The 25,578-nt window shown below is 51.0% G+C and overlaps 4 pseudogenes; all 4 read right to left on the bottom strand.

Moving 5' to 3' along the window:
- Positions 1-9,821: 9,821 nt before the first annotated feature.
- On the bottom strand, positions 9,822-9,890 carry LOC134411849 (U6 spliceosomal RNA; annotated as a pseudogene).
- Positions 9,891-12,017: 2,127 nt separating this feature from the next.
- LOC134411863 (U6 spliceosomal RNA) lies at positions 12,018-12,086 on the bottom strand (annotated as a pseudogene).
- Positions 12,087-14,849: 2,763 nt separating this feature from the next.
- On the bottom strand, positions 14,850-14,918 carry LOC134411864 (U6 spliceosomal RNA; annotated as a pseudogene).
- Positions 14,919-25,211: 10,293 nt separating this feature from the next.
- On the bottom strand, positions 25,212-25,280 carry LOC134411869 (U6 spliceosomal RNA; annotated as a pseudogene).
- Positions 25,281-25,578: the final 298 nt, after the last annotated feature.

Raw genomic sequence — 25,578 nt, 5'->3', positions numbered from 1 at the left:
TAGCTCCGTCAATTTGCATGTTAGAAACCTCAAACTCGGCACCATGAAAGCTTATCTATGTGTCCACATGGACGCCCAGACTCAAAGCAATCCCATCATCCCCTGATTTTTGGCGCGGCTCTAACCTCTAACGCACCACCCATAACCCTAATTCACACCCCTTTCGATAGCTCTGTCAATTTGCACGTTAGAAATCTCAAACTCGGCACCATGATAGCTTATCCATGTGTCCACATGGACGCCAAGTTTCAAGCAAATCCCATTATCCCCTGATTTTTGGGGATTTTTTGAAAATCGGGCACCTCATTCACACCCCTTGGGATAGCTCCATCAATTTGCATGTTAGAAACCTCAAACTCGGCACCATGAAAGCTTATCCATGTGTCCACATGGACGCCCAGACTCAAGGCAATCCCATCATCCCCTGATTTTTGGCGCGGCTTAACTCACCCCAAATTGTCCCATTCTACAACTACGTCAATTTGCATGTTAGAAACCTCAAACTCAGCACCATGATAGCTTATCCACGTGTCCACATGGACGCCAAGTTTCAAGGCAATCCCATCATCCCCTGATTTTTGGGGAATTTATGAAAATCGGGCACCCATTCACACCCCTTGGGATAGCTCCGTCAATTTGCATGTTAGAAACCTCAAACTCGGCACCATGATAGCTTATCCATGTGTCCACATGGATGCCCAGACTCAAGGCAATCCCATCATCCCCTGATTTTTGGCGCGGCTTAAACTTTTTAACTCACCCCAAATCAAGTCCCATTCTACAACTACGTCAATTTGCACGTCAGAAACCTATCCTTTGGTCCCATGACAGCTTACCCATGTGTCCCCATGGACACCAAGTTTCAAGGCAATCCCATCATCCCCTGATGTTAGGGGAACTTTTGAAAATCGGGCACTCCAGTATGTCAGGGATTTAAAGTTGCAATGCAGACAGCTCAATGGGGCCAGTTCCAAGGAAATCCCAACATGCCACGAGATAACCCTAAATCTTCTGGAACATTTGAAAAAGGGATTATTGAACTTGATAAAGTCTAAGTGAGCGCAGGAAGGACTTCTCCCCTGAGTCAAAGCAAGACACATACACCATCCCTGCAAGGCGGGAAGGGGAGAAGGGAGGGAAGGCAGGCAGGCAGGCAGGCAGGCAGGCAGCATGCATTGTAATGCCGCAAGGATGGCTTGAGCACTAACGCATAGCAAACCAACCCGTAAGCGGGCGCAAGGAGCAAGTGAGGCAAAGATGGATGGTTCTTTCTTTCTAAGCCAGCAGTTACGCCTTGAGGGGCACAGAGGAGGACGATTGGGAGCAAACCAGGCACCAGGCGGGCAGAGTGGCAGGCAGAGTAGGCGAGGAGTCAGTCCTGGCAGATGCCCCACCACAGCAGCACCCCGGGGGAGGCGGGCAGACAGGCAGGCAGGCATGGGTTGGCGGGCCCAGAAAAGCTGGTACCTTGCACAAGTAAGCCATAGATCTGCGGGGGAGTCAGTCCCAGCAGATCCAGCTACCTCACAAGGACGGCTCCCAGGCAGGCGGGCAGGCGCATCCACTGTAGTGGCTGTGCTCAACTCGGCGGGCGCACTACAAGACGAGTTGAAGTGAGAGCTCACTTCTCAGGAAACGTAAACTGTCCGTACGCACCAAGTGGCTGTGCTACGGGCGATCGGTCGACTGCTGGAGCTTAGCTTTTTCTCTGAGGGGAAGTCCATGAGTTGAAGTGACAGCTTGCTTCTCAAAGACAGGGTTACAGCGGAAGAGGGGTGGGATGAGACCGGGGAGAGAAGCTGGACCAGCTTCTGCTACTAATCCTCACCCACATCCTGGAGGACCACAGCATCCCACACAAAGTGGCTGTGGTGAAGTCAATGGCTGTCATGAGTTGAAGTGAGTGCTCACTTCTCAGAAAAATTAAACTGTCCGTACACACTAAGTGGCTGTGCTATGGGCGATCGGTGGACGCCTGGAGTACCACCCGCACATAGGGGAAGTCCATGAGTTTCAGTGACAGCTTGCTTCTCAAAGACAGGGTTACAGCGGAAGAGGGGTGGGACGAGACCGGGGAGAGAAGCTGGACCAGCTTCTGCTACTAATCCTCACCCACATCCTGGAGGACCACAGCATCCCACACAAAGTGGCTGTGGTGAAGTCAATGGCTGTCATGAGTTGAAGTGAGAGCTCACTTCTCAGATAACTTAAACTGTCCGTACGCACTAAGTGGCTGTGCTACGGGAGATCGGTCGACTGCTGGAGCTTGGCTCGCGCACATAGGGGAGAGGAGCTCGACCAGCTGCTGCTACACATCCTGGCAAACCAGAGCATCCACAGGAGTGGCTGTGGTGAAGTCAATGACTCTCATGAGTTGAAGTGAGAGCTCACTTCTCAGAAAACTTTGCTCCATATGAGACTGGGGAGAGAAGCTCGACCAGCTGCTGCGACTAATCCTCCTCTCACAGACATCCTGGAGGACCAGAGCATCCACCGGAGTGGATGTGCTCAACTCGGCGCACTACAAAACGAGAAGTGGCTGTGGTGAAGTCAATGGCTGTCATGAGTCGAAGTGAAAGCTCACTTCTCAGGAGGAAACTTAAACTGTCCCTATGCAGTCAGTGGTTGGGGAGAGAGGCACGGCCAGCTGTGCCTCCACCGTAGGGGCTGTGCTCAAGTGTCTGAACTTGAAGTTGAAGTGAGAGCTCACTTCTCAGATACCTTTAATTGCTCCATATGAGACTGGGGAGAGAAGCTCGACCAGCTGCTGCGACTAATCCTCCTCACCCACATCCTGGAGGAACACAGCATCCCACACAAAGTGGCTGTGGTGAAGTCAATGGCTGTCATGAGTCGAAGTGAGAGCTCACTTCTCAGGAAACTTAAACTGTCCCTATGCACTAAGTGGCTGTGCTATGGGAGTTCGGTGGACTGCTGGAGTACCAGCCACAATTGGGGAAGTCCATGAGTTGAAGTGACAGCTTGCTTCTCAAAAAATCACCAGACTGGATCACGAATAGTGCATCTGATCCCTGAGCTCTCCAAAGGGCGACCCGTGGACTGCTGGAGTTAACCTCCCTCAATTGGGGAGTGACGGGCAGGCGGGCATGGGCAGGCAGGCAGGCAGGCAGGCAGGGAGGCAGGCTAGGGCCGGTGGGCCCAAAGGAGCTGGTACCTTGCACAGGTATGCCATAGATCTCTGGGGGAGTGAGTCCCAGAAGATCCAGCTACCTCACAAGGACGGCTCCTGGGCAGGCGGGCATGGGCAGGCAGGCAGGCAGGCAGGCAGGCGAGCAGGCAGGCAGGCTTGGGCCGGTGGGCACAAAGGAGCTGGTACCTTGCACAGGTATGCCATAGATCTCTGGGGGCAGGCAGGCAGGCGGGCAAAAAGGAGCTACTAGTTATTGAAGCAGTTACTTTGAGTATGGAAGATTTGTGTGCATGCTTGGAGGATTAACGTTGCTGCTGAGCCCTCCAAAGGGCGACCCGTGGACTGCTGGACTTTACCTCCCTCAATTGGGGAAATGAATGATGAGTTTAAGTGAAAGCTTGCTTCTCAAAGAGGGGTTACAGCAGAAGGGGAAGAGGAAGAGGGGTTGGATGAGACTGAGGACAGAGAGAGAGGAGAGCATCCACTGTAGTGGCTTTGCTAGTGGCTGTGCTACGGGCGATCGGTGGACTGCTGGAGTACCTCCCGCACATAGGGGAAGTCCATGAGTTGAAGTGAAAGGTTGCTTCTCAAAATCAGCACACAGATCAAGGACTCCATTTGATCCCCGAGCTATCTAAAGGGCGACCCGTGGACTGCTGGAGTTTTCCTCCGGTTCCCGGTGGCTGGGATGGGTCTCGGCTTCTCAAAGCCATGGCACTGCTGCATATGCAGTGCAGCTTCTAATAAGAGAGCTGTCCCACAGACAAACGGTGCATTACTGGAGCTTAGCTTTTTCTCAAAGGGGAAGTCAATGAGTTGAAGTGAAAGGTTGCTTCAGAAGTCTATGGCTTTCATGAGTTGAAGTGACAGCTTGCTTCTCAAAGAGGGCGTTACAGCGGAAGAGGGGTGGGACGAGACCAGGGAGAGAAGCTGGACCAGCTTCTGCGACTAATCCTCACCCACATCCTGGAGGACCACAGCATCCACAGTAGTGGCTGTGGTGAAGTCAATGGCTGTCATGAGTTGAAGTGAGAGCTCACTTCTCAGGAAACTTCAACTGTCCGTACGCACTAAGTGGCTGTGCTACGGGAGATCGGTGGACTGCTGGAGTACCTCCCTCAATTGGGGAAGTCCATGAGTTGAAGTGAAAAGTTGCCTCTCAAAATCAGCAGACTGGTCGAGTAGTCCACTTGATCCCTGAGCTTTCCAAAGGGCGACCCGTGGACTGCTGGAGTTTAACCTCCCTCACCCTCAATTGGGGAAGTGAATGAGTTTCAGTGAAAGGTTGCTTCTCAAAATCAGCACACTGATCGAGTCACCCAGATCCTGGAGGACCACAGCCTCTACGTAGCGGCTGTGCTGAAGTCAATGACTTCCATGAGTTCAAGTGAAAGGTTGCTTCTCAAAGGCGAGGACTTGCCTGTTTCATTTTCGCAGCGAGACAGGCAGCTGCAGTAACACTCACAACCACACACACAATGACAGCTTTTGCACAGAGGCTCATGAGTTCAAGTGACAGCTTGCTTCTCAAAACCATACTTCTGGATCAGGGAGTACGTCTTCCACTCCCAGGGCACTCCAAAGGGCGACCCGTGGACTGCTGGAGAGAGGCAGCCTGGCTAGTGGTGGTGGTGCCAGGCATTGCCTTGCCCCCTGCTTGCACCTCACCTAAACACGTGCAGTCAATCATGGAGTCTTTTGGAACTGGGTGGAAAACTATCCGGATGAGTTGACTAAGCTGTACCGGACGCCACAGAAATGAAATGAACTCAAGTGCGGTGCTTTGCACTCACAGTCAGTCACACACACACGCACGGTGACAAACTCTGCCTAGTGCCTACAGAGACGAATGTAATGATTCAGAGTTGATGTTGTGAACTGTAACACAGCCACTAAATAAGAAGAAGAAGAAGAAGAAGAAGAAGAAGAAAAATATAATAAAAATAATAATAAAAAGAAAAAACCACCCTGCCTGAACTGTAGTGTGCCTGCCAACCAAAGGAGGGGTGGAATTAAAGGGAGGGGAGCCTGCCTGTCACTCCCACGAGGGCTTGAGGGTGGGGTATCCCAGCAGGGGGAGATTGCCCTTCAGAAAGACCAGCTGCTCCACCAAGTCCAGCTCCAAGCGAGAGCGGTGAGGGGTCACTATGCCGCCTGCCATAGAGAACACCCTCTCGCTTGGAACACTGGTGGGTCGGCAGCTGAGTCGATCCATGGCCACCCGCGCCAGGTCCGGCCAAATCTGAAAGCGGGATGACCAGTAGGCCAGGGGGTCCATGGAGCAGTCCTCCATGGGCTCTGACAGGTAACGCTGCACGGTGGTTGCAGCGTCATCCTGGCCGGTGGCTGGGGAGGGTCTCTGCTCAACCACGGCGTGCAGAGCCTCTTCCCAATACCCCTTGCCTGTGCTGCTGCTGGGAGGGATGCACGTGAGGCTGCTGCTGGTGCTGCTGCTGCTGCTGCGGGGAGGGGTGGCCTGCTCCTCTGCCTCACTCTGCCCCACCCTCTTGGCCCATGCCGCCCGCACTTCGCCCACCAGCGTTTCCACCCAGTGCTGCCTGCTATTTGGCCCACAAAGCCCATCCTTCACACGAGGGTCGCACATGGCTGCCAACATGTGGACCCTGTCGGTTTGGATGGGCTCCAGCCTCCGCGTCAGGCCGTCCCTCAGCCTAGTCACTGCTTCGCGGACCTCGGGCTCGAAGCGCCTGCCGGTGACGGGATCCCTGTACTCCAGAAAGTCGCCCATCTGTTTCTGGAGATGCCTGCATACAGGGATCACCTGGCTGAGGAGGGCAGAGCTTTTGCTCAGGGTCTCGGTGGCGTTCAGGAACGGCTTGAGGACCGCCACCAGCTGGGACATGGCGTCCCACTGCTGCTTGCCCATGTGGTGGACGCCCATGTCCCTGACCCTGAACAAGTCGTGGATGGCACGCTGTTGCTCCACCATCCGCTCCAGCATCAGGTAGGTGGAGTTCCAGCGTGTCACCACATCCTGCACTAGCCTGTGCTGCGGGAGATTCAACTCCTCCTGCTTCTCCCGCAGCAAGCGACTGCCCTTGACGCTGTGGTGGAAATGGCCTGCCACCTTTCTGCAGCTCTCCAGGAGGTTACGGATCCCGGACAGGGGACCGAGGTTGGGCTTGCTGCTGCCCATCCCAAGGCCATCCCTCACCACCAGGTTCAAGACGTGCGCGATGCAGCGGACGCCCTCGAATCCGCCGTCGCGCACCGCCTTCACCATGTTGGCTCCCCCGTCCGTGACCATGTAACCGCGGGTGACCTTCTGCCCAGCTAGCCACCCATCCACCATGCGGTTCATGGCCTCCGTAATCTCCGCTGCCGTGTGGGACTGGTCCATCACTTGCGTGTGGAGGAGGGCCCAGCAGTAGCCCTCCTTGCCAGTCCCTGTAGTGCTGGATCCTTCCTGCCCCATGGCTGCCCACCAGTGTGCCGTCAGGGACAGGTAAGCATGCACTCCGCCCTCGCTGGACCAAATGTCCGAGGTGAAGTGCACCATCCATGCCTCTGCCTGGCACAGACGACCCAGCACTAACTCCCTGCAGGAACGGTACAGGGAAGGCACCACCCGCCTGCTCAGGGTGGTGCGACATGGCAGCTTATAGTATGGCACCACAAGCGCCATCAGCCTCTTGAAGCCTGCGTTGTCAACGAGGCTGAATGGCTGGTCGTCCAACGCCACCATCTCACCGATTGACGTGGTGATCTGGGAGGGCATTGGAAAACGCCATCTTGTGGTTCCATACTTCCCCCACCCCATTTCCGGCAGGGTTGCCTGCCTAACCCTTGTGGGGATGGGAGATGGAGAGCTGAGAGTGGAAGTGCCAGCAGCAGCAGCAGCAGCAGCCGCCTTCGGCTTTCCCCTGGAACCAGTCGCCTTGCCCGCCTCTTTCCCCATCAAGACCGACTGGTGCTGCTTATGAAGATGCATCTTCATGCTGCTGGTTCCATAATGCCCTGTCGATGAACCCCTGCTTAGGCTGAGTTTGCAGTGGCAACAGACAGCAAAGCGGGGATCCGCTCCCAACTCAAAGTGGTCCCACACGATGCTTGTCTTTCGTTTCCGTGGTGACACCACCAATTGCCCGCCTGAGCTCTCTGGTGTTGCCACAGAAACAGGGGTGTGGGATGAGACTGGGGAGAGAGCCTCGGCCTGCTGCTGCTGCTCCTCCTTTTCAGCCCCCACATCCTGGAGGCCCACCGCCTCCTCCTCCTCCCCCCCTCCACTGTGCTGAGGACCTCGTCTAGGTCCATCAGCGGGCTCGTGGGCTGAAAGGATAATGAAGGTGTTGGGGATACTCCTCCTCCTCTAATGCCACCTGCCTCTTGTAAAGGGGCACTTTTCCCATTCCCACCCTCAAAAAGAGAACGCCGGGCACAAGTTGCAGAAAAGAGTGGCTCTGCCTGCTGCTTGTCCTGCTTCTGTTTTGGAGCAGTCAGCCAAGGAGTTGCCCGTTTGAGTTTCACAGGAGGAGAGGCAGCCTGCTTACTGCTGCCAGCCTGAGCCTTGCTGCTTTAAGCACGCTTGCTCCCTCTTTTCATGATGACTAATAAAATATTAATACTACTAATAATATGTATAAGGTACTACTAAGAATATGTATAAGAAGAATATATGTTTAAATGTAGGGAAATGGGACAAGAAGTGTGTATGCTGTATAAAAAGAATAAAATATTATACTACTAATATAGTATGTATGAGAATATACTAATATATATACTACTAAGAATATCTAATAATATGTTTAAGAATATTACTAATAAATGTAGGGAAATGGGACAAGAATTGTGTGTATGCTTTCCCCAAAATGCTCAATCTGTGGCTGCCTGTTGCACTTCACAAAAGCAGCCCACTCAGTCCAAGTTACACAGAGAAGAAAAAGAGAATAAATTTTTTTTGGTATTTTTTGGTATTTTTTGGTATATAGAAGATAGAAGGAAACACAATCAGGATTTAAAGGAGGGGAGGGGGGGAAAAGAACCAACCAAACACTACTACTAATATGTATAAGAAGAATAAAATATGAATACTAATAATAATATGTATGAGATACTAATATACTACTAAGACTATGTAAAAGAATATAATAAAATATGTTTAAGAATATTACTAATAAATGTAGGGAAATGGGACAAGAAGTGTGTGTATGCTTTCAAAAGAAAGCTTTCACAAAAGCAGAACAGTCAGGGGGGGGGGCAACCAACCCAACCCACCAAACACACTCCAAAATTTAAAAATAAAGTTTATATTAAATCAAAGTAAGGGAAAAACACAGAGCAAACTAAGCTATAAGTCAGAAAAAAGCAAACAAACACACACACATGCGCCAAACTAAATCTATCCTAATCTATCTCCAAAGTCCAAAGCAGGAGCACTAACTAACTAAGTGTTCCCTCGACGAACGCCAACCCAAAGGAGACACAAAACAGAAAGTTCTAAGGGTGGGTCTGTCTTAGTCCCCCCTCCAACGCTGGGATTGGAGGATGATGCTTTCTGAGGAGATCAATTCTCATCAGGATTGGGAGTTGAATGTGCCTGTCATCGCTTCCAAAAAAAACAAAAAAACAAACCCCGATTTTTTAAAAAATATTGCACAAGAACCAGGGGACGCAGAAAGTTGAGAGTAGTCTCAAAATGACCCCCATCCACGACTCTCTGTGCACAAGAATTTTCAGAATGATAGCTTAAAAACCCCCCAGTTATCCCCAATTCTTTCCCTCAATGCAATCCTATGGGCGAAAAGCCGAAAACGCCGTTTGAGCCGCGCGGTTGACCCGATTTTCCCAAAAATATAGCACGCGACCCGCACAACGCAGAGAGGTGAGAGGGGGCTCAAAATGACCCCCATCCACGACTCTCTGAGCACAAGAATTTCCAGAATGATAGCTTCAAAAAGAATGTAGTTATCCGCGATTATTTGCCACAATGCAATCCTATGGCGAAATGTTTTCAAGATGGCGACCGGAGCGCTCTGCCTGAACTAGGAGCTCCGAAAAATGGCCGCTTCTCTTCGCCTTCCTTCTAGGAGTCCGCGGTCCGTTCCTACTCCGCCTCTGGGTAAGGCGGAGCAGGCCAATCCGCTACTGCTTCTGCGCTCCTAATCGGAGCGGATCACACCCCTAGTTCTGGGCAAAAACGCGTATTGCGCAAATTGGGCCGTAACGGCAACTTCCCAATGAGGTAAGTGAACCAAACTCACCAGATGCACATGACAAGGTAGGACAAATATAGAAAGCTCCAAAAGTTGCCCCAAAACCACGTTCAGATACACGTTCTGGGCAAAAACTCGTATTGTGCAAATTGGGCCGTAACGGCAACTTCCCAATGAGGTAAGTGAACCAAACTCACCAGATGCACATGACAAGGTAGGACAAATATAGAAAGCTCCAAAAGTTGCCCCCAAACCACGTTCAGATACCCGTTCTGGGCAAAAACTCGTATTGTGCAAATTGGGCCGTAACGGCAACTTCCCAATGAGGTAAGTGAACTAAACTCACCAGATGCACATGACAAGGTGGGCAAATATATAAATCTCCATAAGTTGCCGCAAAACGACGTTCAGAGACCCATTCCGGCAAAAATTCGTATTGCGCAAAACGGGCCGTAACGGCAGCTTCCCAATGAGGTAAGTGAACCAAACTATCCAGATGCGCAGGGGCCATGCTAATCTTCTCTGTATCGTTCCAATTTTAGTATATGTGCTGCCGAAGCGAGCACAACCCTAACCCTAACCCTAACCCTAACCCTAACCCTAACCCTAACCCTAACCCTAACCCTAACCCTAACCCTAACCCTAACCCTAACCTTTACGCTAACCTTAACCCTAACCCTAACCCTAACTCTAACTCTAACCCTAACCCTAACCCAGAACCTAACCATAATCCTAACTTAACCCGGAACCTAACCCGGAACCTAACCCTAACCCTAACCCTAACCTGGAACCATAAACCGGAACCTAACCCTAACCCTAACCCTAACCCGGAACCTAACCCTAACCTGGAACCTAACCCTAACCCGGAACCTAACCCAAACCCGGAACCTAACCCTAACCCGGAACCTAACCTGGAACCTAACCCGGAACCTAACCCTAACCCGGAACCTAACCCTAACACAGAACCTACCCAGAACCTAAACCTAACCCGGAACCTAACCCTAACACGGAACCCAACCCTAACCCTAACCTGGACCCTAACCCAACACCTAAACTTAACCCTAACCCCGAACCTAACCCTAAACCAGAACCTAACCCTAACCCGGAACCTAACCCTAACCCTAACCCGGAACCTAACCCTAACCCAGAACCTAACCTGGAACCTAACCTGGAACCTAACCCTAATCCTAACCCGGAACCTAACCCTAACCCAGAACCTAACCCTAACCCAGAACCTAACCCGGAACCTAACCCTAATCCGCAACCTAAGCCGGAACCTAACCCGGAACATAACCTGGAACCTAACCCGGACCCTAACCCTAACCTGAAACCTAACCCTAACCTGGAACCTAACCCTAACCCGGAACCTAACCCTAACCAGGAACCTAACCATAACCCGGAACCTAACCCGGAACCTAAACCGGAACCAAACCCGGAACCTAACCCGGAACCGAACCCGGAACCTAACCCAAACCCAGAACCTAACCCTAACCCTAACCTAACCCTAACCCGGAACCTAACCCTAACCTGGAACCTAACCCTAACCCGGAACCTAACCCTAACCCGGAACCTAACCCGGACCCTCACCCGGAACCTAAACCGGAACCTAACCGGGAACCTAACCCGGAATCTAACCCTAACCTGGAAACTAACCCTAACCTGGAACCTAACCCTAACCCTAACCCGGGACCTAACCCTAACCCGGAAACTAACCCTAACCCGGAAACTAACCCTAACCATAACCCGGAACCTAACCCTAACAATAACCCGGAACCTAACACTAACCCGGAACCTAACCCTAACCCGGAACCTAACCCTAACCCTAACCCGGAACCTAACCTTAACCCGGAAACTAACCCGAACAATAACCCGGACCCTAACCTGGACCCTAACCCGGAACCTAACCCGGAACCTAACCCTAACCCGGAACCTTACCCTAACCCGGAACCTAACCCTAACCCTAACCCTAACCCGGAACCTAACCCTAACCCTAACCCGGAACCTAACCCTAACCCGCAACCGAACCCTAACCCGGAACCTAATCCTAACCCAGAACCGAACCCGGAACCTAACCCTAACACGGAACCTAACCCGGAACCAAACTCACTAGAAACACATAATCCTAACCCTAACGCTAAAGTTGCCCCAAAACAAAGTTCAGATACCAGTTCCTGGCAAAAACGTGTATTGCGCAAAACAGGCAGTAACGGCAACTTCCCAATGAGGTAAGTGAACCAAACTCACCAGATGCACATGACAAGTTGGGACAAACATAGACAGCTCCAAAAGTTGCCCGAAAACTACGTTTAGTTACCCGTTCCTGGCAAAAACGCGTATTGCGCAAACGGGCAGTAAAGGCACCTTTCCAATAAGGGAAGTGAACCAAACTCACCATAAGCACATAACTGGGTGGGGCAAATATAGAAAGCTCCAAAAGTTACCCCGAAACCACGTTCAGATACCCATTATGGGCAAAAACACGTATTGCGCAAATTGGACCGTAACGGCAACTTCTCAATGAGGTAACTGAACCAAACTCACCAGATGCACAGTACTAGGTGGGGCAAATATAGAAAGCTCCATAAGTTGCCCCGAAACGACGTTCAGTGACCCATTCCGGCAAAAATTCGTATTGCGCAAAACGGGCCGTAACGGCAGCTTCCCAATGAGGTAAGTGAACCAAACTATCCAGATGCGCAGGGGCCATGCTAATCTTCTCTGTATCGTTCCAATTTTAGTATATGTGCTGCCGAAGCGATCACAACCCTAAACCTAACCCTAATCCTAACCCTAACCCTAACCCTAACCCTAACCCTAACCCTAACCCTAACCCTAACCCTAACCCTAACCCTAACCCTAACCCTAACCCTAACCCAAACCCTAACCCTAACACTAACCCTAACCCTAACCCTAACCCTAACCCTAACCCTTACGCTAACCTTAACCCTAACCCTAACCCTAACCCTAACTCTAACCCTAACCCTAACCCTAACCCTAACCCTAACCCGGAACCTAATGATAATCCGAACTTAACCCAGAACCTAACCCGGAACCTAACCCTAACCCTAACCCTAACCCGGAACCTAACCCTAACCCGGAACCTAACCCGGAACATAACCCAGAACCTAACCCTAACCCTAACCCTAACCCGGACCCTAACCCTAACCTGGAACCAAACCCTAACCCAGAACTTAACCCTAACCCGGAACCTAACCCTAACCCGGAACCTAACCTGGAACCTAACCGGGAACCTAACCCGGAACGTAACCCAGAACCTAACCAGGAACCTAACCCGGAACCTAACCCTAACCCGGAACCTACCCGGAACCTAACCTGGAACCTAACCCTTACCTGGAACCTAACCCTAACCCTAACCAGGAACCTAACCCTAACCCGGAACCCAACCCTAACCCGGAACATAACCCTAACCCTAACCCGGAACCTAACCCTAACCCGGAACCTAACCCTAACCCTTACCCTAACCCTAACCCCGAACCGAACCCTAATTCTAATCAGGAACCTTACCCTAACCCGGAACCTAACCCTAACCCGGAACCTAACCCTAAACCGGAACCCAACCCTAACCCTAACCTGGACCCTAACCCAACCCCTAAAACTAACCCTAACCCCCAACCTAACCCTAAACGGGAACCTAACCCTAACCCTAACCCTAACCCGGAACCTAACCCTAACCCGGAACCTAACCCGGAACATAACCCAGAACCTAACCCTAACCCTAACCCAAACCCGGAACCTAACCCTAACCTGGAACCAAACCCTAACCCAGAACTTAACCCTAACCTGGAACCTAACCCTAACCCGGAACCTAAACTGGAACCTAACCGAGAACCTAACCCGGAACGTAACCCAGAACCTAACCCGGAACCTAACCCGGAACCTAACTCTAACCCGGAACCTACCCGGAACCTAACCTGGAACCTAACCCTAACCCGGAACCTAACCCTAACCCTAACCCGGAACCTAACCCTAACCCGGAACCCAACCCTAACCCGGAACATAACCCTAGCCCTAACCCGGAACCTAACCCTAACCCGGAACCTAACCCTAACCCTTACCCTAACCCTAACGCGGAACCGAACCCTAACCCTAATCTGGAACGTAACCCTAACCAGGAACCTAACCCTTACCCGGAACCTAACCCTAACCCTAACCCGGAACCTTACCCTAACCCGGAACCTAACCCTAACCCGGAACCTAACCCTAACCCGGAACCCAACCCTAACCCTATCCTGGACCCTAGCCCAACCCCAAAACCTAACCATAACCCCCAACCTAACCCTAAACGGGAACCTAACCCTAACCCGGAACCTAACCCTAACCCTAACCCAGAACCTAACCCTAAGGCAGAACCTAACCCGGAAACTAACCTGGAACCTAACCCTAACCCTAACCCGGAACCTAACCCTAACCCGGAACCTAACCCTAACCCAGAACCTAACCCTAACCCTAACCCTAACCCTAACCCTAACCCTAACCCTAACCCTAACCCTAACCCTAACCCTAACCCTAACCGTAACCCTAACCCTAACCCTAACCCTAACCCTAACCCTAACCCGGAACCTAACCCTAACTCGGAACCCAACCCTAACCAGGAACCTAACCCTAACCCGGAACCTAACCCTATCCCGGAACTTAACCCTAACCCTAACCCGGAACCTAACCCTAACCCGGAACCAAACCCTAACGTGGAACCCAACCCTAACCCTAACCTGTGACCTAACCCTAACCTGGAACCTAACCCTAACCCGGAACCTAACAGTAACCCTAACCCGGAACCTAACCCTAACCCGGAACCTAACCCTAACCCTAACCTGGAACCTAACCCTAACGCGGAACCTAACCCGGACGCTAACCCGGAACCTAACCCGGAACCGAACCCTCACCCGGAACCTAACCCTAACCCGGTACCTAACCATAACCCTAACCCTAACACGGAACCTAACCCTAACCCTAACCCGGAACCTAACACTAACCCGGAACTTAACCCTAACCCAGAAACTAACCCTGACCCCGAACCTAACCCTAACCCGGAACCGAACCCGGAACCGAACTCACTAGATGCACATCATAAGTTGGGACAAATATACACAGCTCCTAAAGTTGCCCCAAAACCACGTTCAGTAACCCGTTCCTGGAAAAAACGCGTATTGTGCAAAATGGGCCGTAACGGCAGCTTCCCAATGAGGTAAGTGAACCAAACTATCCAGATGCACATGACAAGTTGGGACAAATATAGAAAGCTCCAAAAGTTGCCCCCAAACACATTCAGATACCCTTTCCGGCAGAAAACGTGTATTGCAAAAATGGGCCGTAACGGCACCTTCCCAATGAGGTAAGTGAACCAAACTCACCAGATGCACATGACAAGGTAGGACAAATATAGAAATATCCAAAAGTTGCCCCCAAACCACGTTCAGTTACCCGTTCCTAGCAAAAACGCGTATTTTGCAAAATGAGCCGTAATGGCACCTTCCCAATAAGGGAAGTGAACAAAACTCACCAGATGCGCAGGGTCCATGCTAATCTTCTCTGTATCGTTCCAATTTTAGTATATGTGCTGCCGAAGCGAGCACAACCCTAACCGTAACCCTAACCCTAACCCTAACCCTAACCCTAACCCTAACCCTAACCCTAACCCTAACCCTAACCCTAACCCTAACCCTAACCCTAACCCTAACCCTAACCCTAACCGTAACCCTAACCCTAACCCTAACACTAACCCTAACCCTAACCCGGAACCTTATCCTAACCCAAACTTAACCCGGAACCTAACCCTAACCCTAACCCGGAACCTAACCCTAACCCGGAACCTAACCCGGAACCTAACCCAGAACCTAACCTGGAACCTAACCCGGAAGCTAACCCTAACCCTAACCCTAACCCGGAACCTAACCCTAACCTGGAACCTAACCCTAACCCGGAACCTAACCCTATCCCGGAACCAAACCCGGAACATAACCCAGAACCTAACCCGGAACCTAACCTGTAACCTAACCCTAACCCGGAACCTAACCCTAACCCAGAACCTAACCCTTAACCAGAACCTAACCCTAACCCGGAACCTAACCCTAACCCGGAACCTAACCCTAACCATAACCCGGAACCTAACCCTTACCCGGAACCTAACCCTAACCCTAACCCTAACCCTAATCCTAACCCTAACATGGAACCTAACCCTAACCCGGAACCTAACCCGGAACCTAACCCGGAACCTAACCTGGAACCTAACCCGGTAGCAAACACGAACCCTAACCCTAACCCAGAACCTAACCTTAACCTGGAACCTAACCCGGAACCTAACCCGGAACATAACCCAGAACCTAACCCTAACCCTAACCCAAACCCGGACCCTAACCCTAAACTGGAACCAAACCCTAACCCAGAACTTAAACCTAACCCGGAACATAACCCTAACCCGGAACCTAACCTGGAACCTAACAGGGAACCTAATCCGGAATGTAACCCAGAACCTAACCAGGAACCTAACCTGGAACCTAACCCTAACCCGGAACCTACCCGGAACCTAACCTGGAACCTAACCCTTACCCGGAACCTCACCCTAACCCTAACCCGGAACCTAACCCTAACCCGGAACCGAACCCTCACCCTAATCCGGAACGTAACCCTAACCCGGAACATAACCGTTACCCGGAACCTAACCCTAACCCTAACCCGGAACCTTACCCTAACCCGGAACCTAACTCTAACCCGGAACATAACCCTAACCCGGAACCCAACCCTAACCCTAACCTGGACCCTAACCCAATCCCAAAACCTAACCCTAACCCCCAACCTAACCCTAAACGGGAACCTAACCCTAACCCGGAACCTAACCCTAACCCTAACCCAGAACCTAACCCTAAGCCAGAACCTAACCCGGAAACTAACCTGGAACCTAACTCTAACCCTAACCCGGAACCTAACCCTAACCCGGAACCTAACCATAACCCGGAACCTAACCCGGAACCTAACCCTAACCCTAACCATATCCCGGAACCTAACCCTAACCCGCAACCTAAACCGGAACATAACCCGGAACCTAACCCTAACACTAACCCGGAACCTAACCCTTACCCGGAACCTAACCATAACCCGGAACCTAACCCGGAACCTAACCCTAACCCTAACCCTAACGCTAACCTAACCTGGAACCTAACCGGGAACCTAACCCGCAACGTAACCCAGAACCTAACCCGGAACCTAACCCGGAACCTAACCCTAACCCGGAACCTACCCGGAACCTAACCTGGAACCTAACCCTAACGCGGAACCTAACCCTAACTCTAACCCGGAACCTAACCCTAACTCGGAACCCAGCCCTAACCCGGAACATAACCCTAACCCTAACCCGGAACCTAACCCTAACCCGGAACCTAACCCTAACCCTTACCCTAACCCTAACCCGGAACCAAACCCTAACCCTAATCCGGAACCTTACCCTAACCCGGAACCTAAACCTAACCCGGAACCCAACCCTAACCCTAACCTGGACCCTAACCCAACCCCTAAACCTAACCCTAACCCCCAACCTAACCCTAAACGGGAACCTAACCCTAACCCGGAACCTAACCCTAACCCTAACCCAGAACCTAACCCTAACCCAGAACCTAACCCGGAAACTAACCTGGAACCTAACCCTAACCCTAACCCGGAACTTAACCCTAACCCGGAACCTAACCCTAACCCGGAACCTAACCCGGAAACTAACCCGGAACCTAACCCTAACCCTAACCCTATCCCGGAACCTAACCCTAACCCGCAACCTAAACCGGAACATAACCCGGAACCTAACCCTAACCCTAACCCGGAACCTAACCCTAACCCGGAACCGTACCCTAACCCGGAACCTAACCCTAACCCTAACCCTAACCCGGAAGCTAACCCTAACCCTAACCCTAACCCTAACCCTAACCCTAACCCTAACCCGGAACCTAACCCGGAACCTTACCCTAACCCGGAACCTAACCCGGAACCAAACTCACCAGATGCACATAACAAGTTGGGACAAATATACACAGCTCCTAAAGTTGCCCCAAAACAAAGTTCAGATACCAGTTCCTGGCAAAAACGCGTATTGCGCAAAACGGGACGTAACGGCAACTTCCCAATGAGGTAAGTGAACCAAACTCACCAGATGCACATGACAAGTTGGGACAAATATAGACAGCTCCAAAAGTTGCCCGAAAACTACGTTTAGTTACCCGTTCCTGGCAAAAACGCGTATTGCACAAAATGGGCCGTAACGGCACCTTTCCAATAAGGGAAGTGAACCAAACTCACCATATGCACATAACTGGGTGGGGCAAATATAGAAAGCTCCAAAAGTTACCCCGAAACCACGTTCAGATACCCGTTCTGGGCAAAAACACGTATTGCGCAAATTGGGACGTAACGGCAACTTCCCAATAAGGTAAGTGAACCAAACTCTCCAGATGCACATGACAAGGTAGGACCCGGAACCTAACCGGGAACCTAACCCTAACCCAGAACCTAACCCTAACCCGGAACCTAACCCGGAACCTAAACCAGAACCTAACCCGGAACCTAACCCGGAAGTTAACCCTAACCCTAACCCTAACCCGGAACCTAACCCTAACCCAGAACCTAACCCTAACCCAGGAACCTAACCCTAACCCTAATCCGGAACCTAACCCTAACCCGGAACCTAACCCTAACGTGGAACCCAACCCTAACCCTAACCCGTGACCTAACCCTAACCCGGAACCTAACCCTAACCCGGAACTTAACAGTAACCCTAACCCGGAACCTAACCCTAACCCGGAACCTAACCCTAACCCTAACCAGGAACCTAACCCTAACCCGGAACCTAACCCGGACGCTAACCTGGATGCTAACCCGGAACCTAACCCGGAACCTAACCCGGAACCTAACCCTAACCCGGAACCTACGCGGAACCTAACCCGGAACCTAACCCTAACCCGGAACCTAACCCTAACCCGGAACCTAACCCTATCCCGGAACTTAACCCTAACCCTAACCCGGAACCTAACCCTAACCCGGAACCAAACCCTAACGTGGAACCCAACCCTAACCCTAACCCGTGACCTAACCCTAACCTGGAACCTAACCCTAACCCTGAACCTAACAGTAACCCTAACCCGGAACCTAACCCTAACCAGGAACCTAACCCTAACCCTAACCTGGAACCTAACCCTAACCCGGAACCTAACCCGGACGCTAACCCGGAACCTAACCCGGAACCGAACCCTAACCCGGAACCTAACCCTAACCCGGTACATAACCATAACCCTAACCCTAACCCGGAACCTAACCCTAACCCTAACCCGGAACCTAACACTAACCCGGAACCTAACCCTAACCCAGAAACTAACCCTGACCCCGAACCTAACCCTAACCCGGAACCGAACCCGGAACCGAACTCACCAGATGCACATGATAAGTTGGGACAAATATACACAGCTCCTAAAGTTGCCCCAAAACCACGTTCAGTAACCCGTTCCTGGAAAAAACGCGTATTGTGCAAAATGGGCCGTAACGGCAGCTTCCCAATGAGGTAAGTGAACCAAACTATCCAGATGCACATGACAAGTTGGGACAAATATAGAAAGCTCCAAAAGTTACCGCCAAACAACGTTCAGATACCCTTTCCGGCAGAAAACGTGTATTGCGAAAATGGTCCGTAACGGCACCTTCCCAATGAGGTAAGTGAACCAAACTCACCAGATGCACATGACAAGGTAGGACAAATATAGAAATATCCAAAAGTTGCCCCCAAACCACGTTCAGTTACCCGTTCCTAGCAAAAACGCGTATTGTGCAAAATGAGCCGTAATGGCACCTTCCCAATGAGGTAAGTGAACCAAACTCACCAAATGCACATGACAAGGTAGGACAAAAAGAGAAAGCTCCAAAAGTTGCCCCAAAACCACGTTCAGATACCCGTTCTTGGCAAAAACGCGTATTGCGCAAATTGGCCCTTGCGGCAACTTCCCAATGAGGAAAGTGAACCAAACTCACCAAATACACATGACAAGTTGGGGCACCTAACCCTAACCCTAACCCTAACCCGGAACCTAACCCTAACCCGGAACATAACCCGGAACCTAACCCAGAACCTAACCTGGAACCTAACCCGGAAGCTAACCCTAACCCTAACCCTAACCCGGAACCTAACCCTAACCTGGAACCTAACCCTAACCCGGAACCTAACCCTATCCTGGAACCAAACCCGGAACATAACCCGGAACCTAACCCAGAACCTAACCCGGAACCTAACCTGGAACCTAACCCTAACCCGGAACCTAACCCTAACCCAGAACCTAACCCTTAACCAGAACCTAACCCTAACCCGGAACCTAACCTTAACCCGGAACCTAACCCTAACCCTAACCCGGAACCTAACCCTTACCCGGAACCTAACCCTAACGCTAACCCTAACCCTAACCCTAACCCTAACCCTAAAATGGAACCTAACCCTAACCCGGAAACTAACCCGGAACCTAACCCGGAACCTAACCTGGAACCTAACCCGGAAGCAAACCCGAACCCTAACCCTAACCCAGAACCTAACCTTAACCTGGAACCTAACCGGGAACCTAACCTGGAACCGAACCCAGAACCTAACACGGAACCTAACCTGAAACCTAACCCGGAACCTAACCCTAACCCTGAAACTAACCCTAACCCGGAACCTAACCCTAACCCGGAACGTAACCCTAACCCGGAACCTAACCCTAACCCGGAACCTAAGCCTAACCCGGAACCTAACCCAAACCCTAACCCGGAACCTAACCCTAACCCGGAACCTAACCCTAACCCGGAACCTAACCCTAACCCTAACCCGTGACCTAACCCTAACCCGGAACCTAACCCTAACCCGGAACCTAACAGTAACCCTAACCCAGAACCAAACCCTAACTCTAACCCGGAACCTAACCCTAACCCGGAACCCAACCCTAACCCTATCCCGGAATCTAACCCTAACCCAGAACCTAACCCTAACCCGGAACCTAACCCTAACTCAGAAACTAACACTAACCCTAACCCGGAACCTAACCCTAACCCGGAACCTAACAGTAACCCTAACCCAGAACATAACCCTAACAATAACCCGGAACCTAACCCTAACCCGGAACCTAACCCTAACCCGGAACCTAACCCTAACACTAACCCGGAACCTAACCCGGAACCTAACCTTTACCCTAACCCTATCCCGGAACCTAACCCTAACCCGCACCCTAACCCGGAACCTAACCCGGAACCTAACCCGGAACCTAACCCGGAACCTAACCCGGAACCTAACCCTAACCCGGATCCTAACCCTAACCCTAACCTAACCATAACCCGGAACCTAACCCTAACCCTAACCCTAACCCGGAACCTAACCCTAACCCGGAACCTAACCCTAACCCGGAACCCAACCCTAACCCTAACCCGGAATCTAACCCTAACCCGGAACCTAACCCTAACCCGGAACCTAACCCTAACCCAGAAACTAACACTATCCCTAACCCGGAACCTAACCCTAACCCGGAACCTAACAGTACCCCTAACCCAGAACATAACCCTAACAATAACCCGGAACCTAACCCTAACCCGGAACCTAACTCTAACCCGGAACCTAACCCTAACACTAACCCGGAACGTAACCTGGAACCTAACCCTTACCCTAACCCTTTCCCGGAACCTAACCCTAACCCGCACCCTAACCCAGAACCTAACCCGGAACCTAACCCGGACCCTAACCCGGACCCTAACCCTAAACCGGAACCTAACCCTAACCCGGAACCTAACCCTAACCCGGAACCTAACCCTAACCCGGAACCTAACCCGGACCCTAAACCGGAAACTAACCCTAACCTGGAACCCTATAGGGGTGTGCACGGACCCCCCGCTCCGCTTCATTTGCAGATCCGCCATTTTCCGGATCGGACCGCTCCGCCCCTCCCCCGCTCCGCCCACTTCCGCTCCGCTCCGCCCGGAGCTCCGGATCTGGATCCGGATCTCCGTTTCCCCCCCCCATAGGCTTGCATTGAAAGCTAAAAAATTATACAACTTTTTTTCTGTTCAAGTTAGAAACCTCATGTTTGGCACCATGACACCTCATGGGGATATACACACGCATGCCAAGTTTCAAAGCAATCCCATCATCCCCTGATTTTTGGCGAATTTTTGAAAATCGGGCACCCCACACACAACATCCCTGCGAAGTGGGCAGGGGAGGAGGGAGGGAAGGCAGGCAGGCATGCAGCTGGCATTTCTGGGGGCATAAGGAAGTGAGCCAAGGATAAGCCAGTAATGCATATAAAATGGAATAAATCAATCAATAAACAAAGGAGGGGTGGAATTAAAAGCAGCAGTGTTGCTGAATAAACAGCAAGAAGAATTTTTAAAAAAACGCTATATCTGTCTTTTACCAGCAATAGGGGGACTTGCCCTGGGGAGGGGGAAGTAGCTGCCAGTTCAAGACACTGACAGCCACCAACAGCTCTGAGAAGAAGTAAAACGCTCACTTCGACTCAGAACAGGCATTGCTCCACCACTGAAAAGTGAGCATTCACTTCAACTCATGATAGGCATTGCTCCACCGTTTTACTCTCTTTGGAAGGCTCTAATGGCCTTCCAGTGCAGGAGAGAGTGGGGGCACGTCCACGATGAGATGCCCTAGGGGAGCTCATCCCCTTGCACCACATCTATTCAGTTGTTCACCAAGGTTAGGGTGGGGAGCAGTGCTGTGTTTCTATCTCTTATTCTTGGCTTAGTATATGATTTCAGGTTGTGTTTGTGCATTTGGTGGGGCTACTGTGTTAAAAAACACGGGGAAAAGCCCGTTCAGATGAAGAAAGAGAAGTTTTCCAGAATCCCAAGTTACCTGTTTTGCCTATGCCCTCCTCCAACTTTGGGATCATCATGACCGGGAGCTGACTCTGCCCCTCAGCCCTTTGAAAAAGGTATTTTTCCCGCCGATTTTTTAAAAACTTCTAGCCCGCGACCCGTACGATGCAGAAAGTTGAGAGTGGTCTCAAAATGACCCCCATCCACGACTCTCTGTGCACAAGAATTTTCAGAACGATAGCTTAAACCCCCCCCCCAGTTATCCCCGATTCTTTCCCTCAATGCAATCCTATGGGCGAAAAGCCGAAAACGCCGTTAGAGCCGCGCGGTTGACCCGATTTTCACAAAAATATAGCCCGCGACCCGTACGATGCAGAAAGTTGAGAGTGGTCTCAAAATGACCCCCATCCATGACTCTCTGTGCACAAGAATTTTCAGAATGATAGCTTAAACCCCCCCCAGTTATCCCCGATTCTTTCCCTCAATGCAATCCTATGGGCGAAAAGCCGAAAACGCCGTTTGAGCCGTGCGGTTGACCCGATTTTCACAAAAATATAGCACGCGACCCAGACAACGCAGAGAGGTGAGAGTGGTCTCAAAATGACCCCCATCCACGACTCTCTGAGCACAAGAATTTTCAGAACGATAGCTTCAAAAACAACGTAGTTATGCGCGATTATTTGCCGCAATGCAATCCTATGGCGAAATGTTTTCAAGATGGCGACCGGAGCGCTCCGACTGAACTAGGAGCTCCGAAAAATGGGCGCTTCTCTTTGCCTTGCTTCTAGGGGGTCTGCGGTCCGCTCCTAATCCGCCTCTGGGTAAGGCGGAGCAGGCCAATCCGCTACTGCTTCTACGCTAGAACCTAACCCTAACCCTAACCCAGAACCTAACCCTAACCCGGAAACTAACCCTAACCCTAAAAAGGAACCTAACCCTAACCCGGAACCTTACCCTAACCCGGAACCTAACAGTAACCCTAACCCGGAACCTAACCCTAACAATAACCCGGAACCTAACCCTAACGCGGAACCTAACCCTAACCCGGAACCTAACCCTAACCCTAACCCGGAACCTAACCTTAACCCGGACCCTAACCCGGACCCTAACCGGGACCCTAACCCAGACCCTAACCCGGAACCTAACCCGGAACCTAACCCTAACCCGGAACCTAACACTAACCCGGAACCTAACCCTAAGCCGGAACCTAACCCTAACCCTAAGTCGGAACCTAACCCGAACCCTAACCCGGAACTTAACCCTAACCCGGAACCTTACCCTAACCCGGAACCTAACCCTAACCCTAACCCTAACACGGAACCTAACCCTAACCATAACCCGGAACCTAACCGTAACCCGCAACCTAATGCTAACCCGGAACCTAATCCTAACCCGGAATCGAACCCGGAACCTAACCCTAACCCGGAACCTAACCCGGAACCAAACTCACCAGATGCACATAACTAGGTTGGGCAAATATAGACAGCTCCAAAAGTTGCACCAAAACAACGTTCTAACACCAGTTCTTGCGGAAGGGACAAATATAGAAAGCTCCAAAAGTTGCCCCCAAACCACGTTCAGAAACCAGTTCTGGGCAAAAATGCGTATTGCGCACGTTCTAATACCCGTTCTTGCGGAGGGGACAAATACAGTATTGCGAAAATGAGCCATAACGGCACCTTCCCAATGTGGTAAGTGAATCAAACTCACCAGATGCACATGACAAGGTAGGACAAATATAGAAAGCTCCAAAAGTTGCCCCAAAACCACGTTCAGTTACCCATACCGGCAAAAACGCGTATTACGCAAAATGGGCCTTAACGGCACCTTCCCAATAAGGGAAGTGAACCAAAATCACCAAATGCACATGACAAGGGAGGACAAATATAGAAAGCTCCAAAAGTTGCCCCAAAACCACATTCAGATACCCGTTCTGGGAAAAAACGCGTATTGCGCAAATTGGGCATTAACATTAGCTTCCCAATGTGGTAAGTGAAACAAACTATCCAGATGCAAATGACAAGTTGGGACAAATATAGATAGCTCCAAAAGTTGCCCCAAAACCACGTTCTAATACCCGTTTTTGCAGAAAATGCGTATTGCGAAAGTGGACCGTAACGGCACCTTCCCAATGAGGTAAGTGAACCAAACTATCCAGATGCACATGACAAGTTGGGACAAATATAGACAGCTCCAAAAGTTCCCCCAAAACAACGTTTAGATACCCGTTCTTGGCAAAAACGCATATTGCTCAAATTGGGCCGTAAAAGCAGCTTCCCAATGAGGAAAGTGAACCAAACTCACCAGAGGCACATGACAAGGTGGGACAAATATAGAAAGCTCCAAAAGTTGCCGAAAAACCAAGTTCAGATACCCGTTCCTGGCAAAAACGAGTATTGCGAAAAACGGTACGTAACGGCAACTTCCCAAAGAGGTAAGTGAACCAAACTCACCAAATGCACATGACAAGTTGGTACAAATATAGACAGCTCCAAAAGTGGCCCGAAAACTACATTCAGTTACCCGTTCCTTGCAAAAACGCGTATTGTGCAAATGGGCCGTAACGGCACCTTCCCAACGAGAGAAGTGAACCAAACACACCATATGCACATAACTGGGTGGGGCAAATATAGAAAGCTCCAAAAGTTACCCCGAAACCACGTTCAGATACCCGTTTTGGGCAAAAACGCGTATTGCTCAAATTGGGCCGTATCAGCAACTTCCCAATGAGGGAAGTGAACCAAACTCACCAGATGCACATGACAAGGTAGAACAAATATAGAAAGCTCCAAAAGTTGCCCCAAAACCACGTTCAGATGCCCTTTATGGGCAAAAACTCGTATTGTGCAAATTGGGCAGTAACGGCAACTTCCCAATGACGTAAGTGAACTAAACTCACCAGATGCACATGACAAGGTGGGCAAATATATAAAGCTCCATAAGTTGCCCCGAAACGACGTTCAGAGTCCCATTCCGGCAAAAATTCGTATTCCGCAGAACGGGCCGTAACGGCAGCTTCCAAATGCGGTAAATGAACCAATCTATCCAGATGCGCAGGGGCCATTCTAATCTTCTCTGTATCGTTCCAATTTTAGTATATGTGCTGCCGAAGCGAGCACAACCCTAACCCTAACCCTAACCCTAACCCTAACCCTAACCCTAACCCTAACCCTAACCCTAACCCTAACCCTCACCCTAACCCTACCCCTACCCCGAACCCTAACCCTAACCCTAACCCTAACCCTAAACCTAACCCTAATCCTAACCCTAACTCTAACCCTAACCCTAACCCTAACCCGGAACCTAACCATAATCCGATCTTAACCCAGAACCTAACCCGGAACCTAACCCTAACCCTAACCCTAACCCGTAACCTAACCCTAACCTGGAACCTAACCCTAACCCGGAACCTAACCA

The sequence above is a fragment of the Elgaria multicarinata genome, chromosome 20, assembly GCF_023053635.1.
Source record: "Elgaria multicarinata webbii isolate HBS135686 ecotype San Diego chromosome 20, rElgMul1.1.pri, whole genome shotgun sequence".
Taxonomy (NCBI): Eukaryota; Metazoa; Chordata; class Lepidosauria; order Squamata; family Anguidae; genus Elgaria; species Elgaria multicarinata.
The sequence above is the reverse complement of the archived record's forward strand: the minus strand, read 5'-3'. Positions and strand labels throughout refer to the sequence as shown.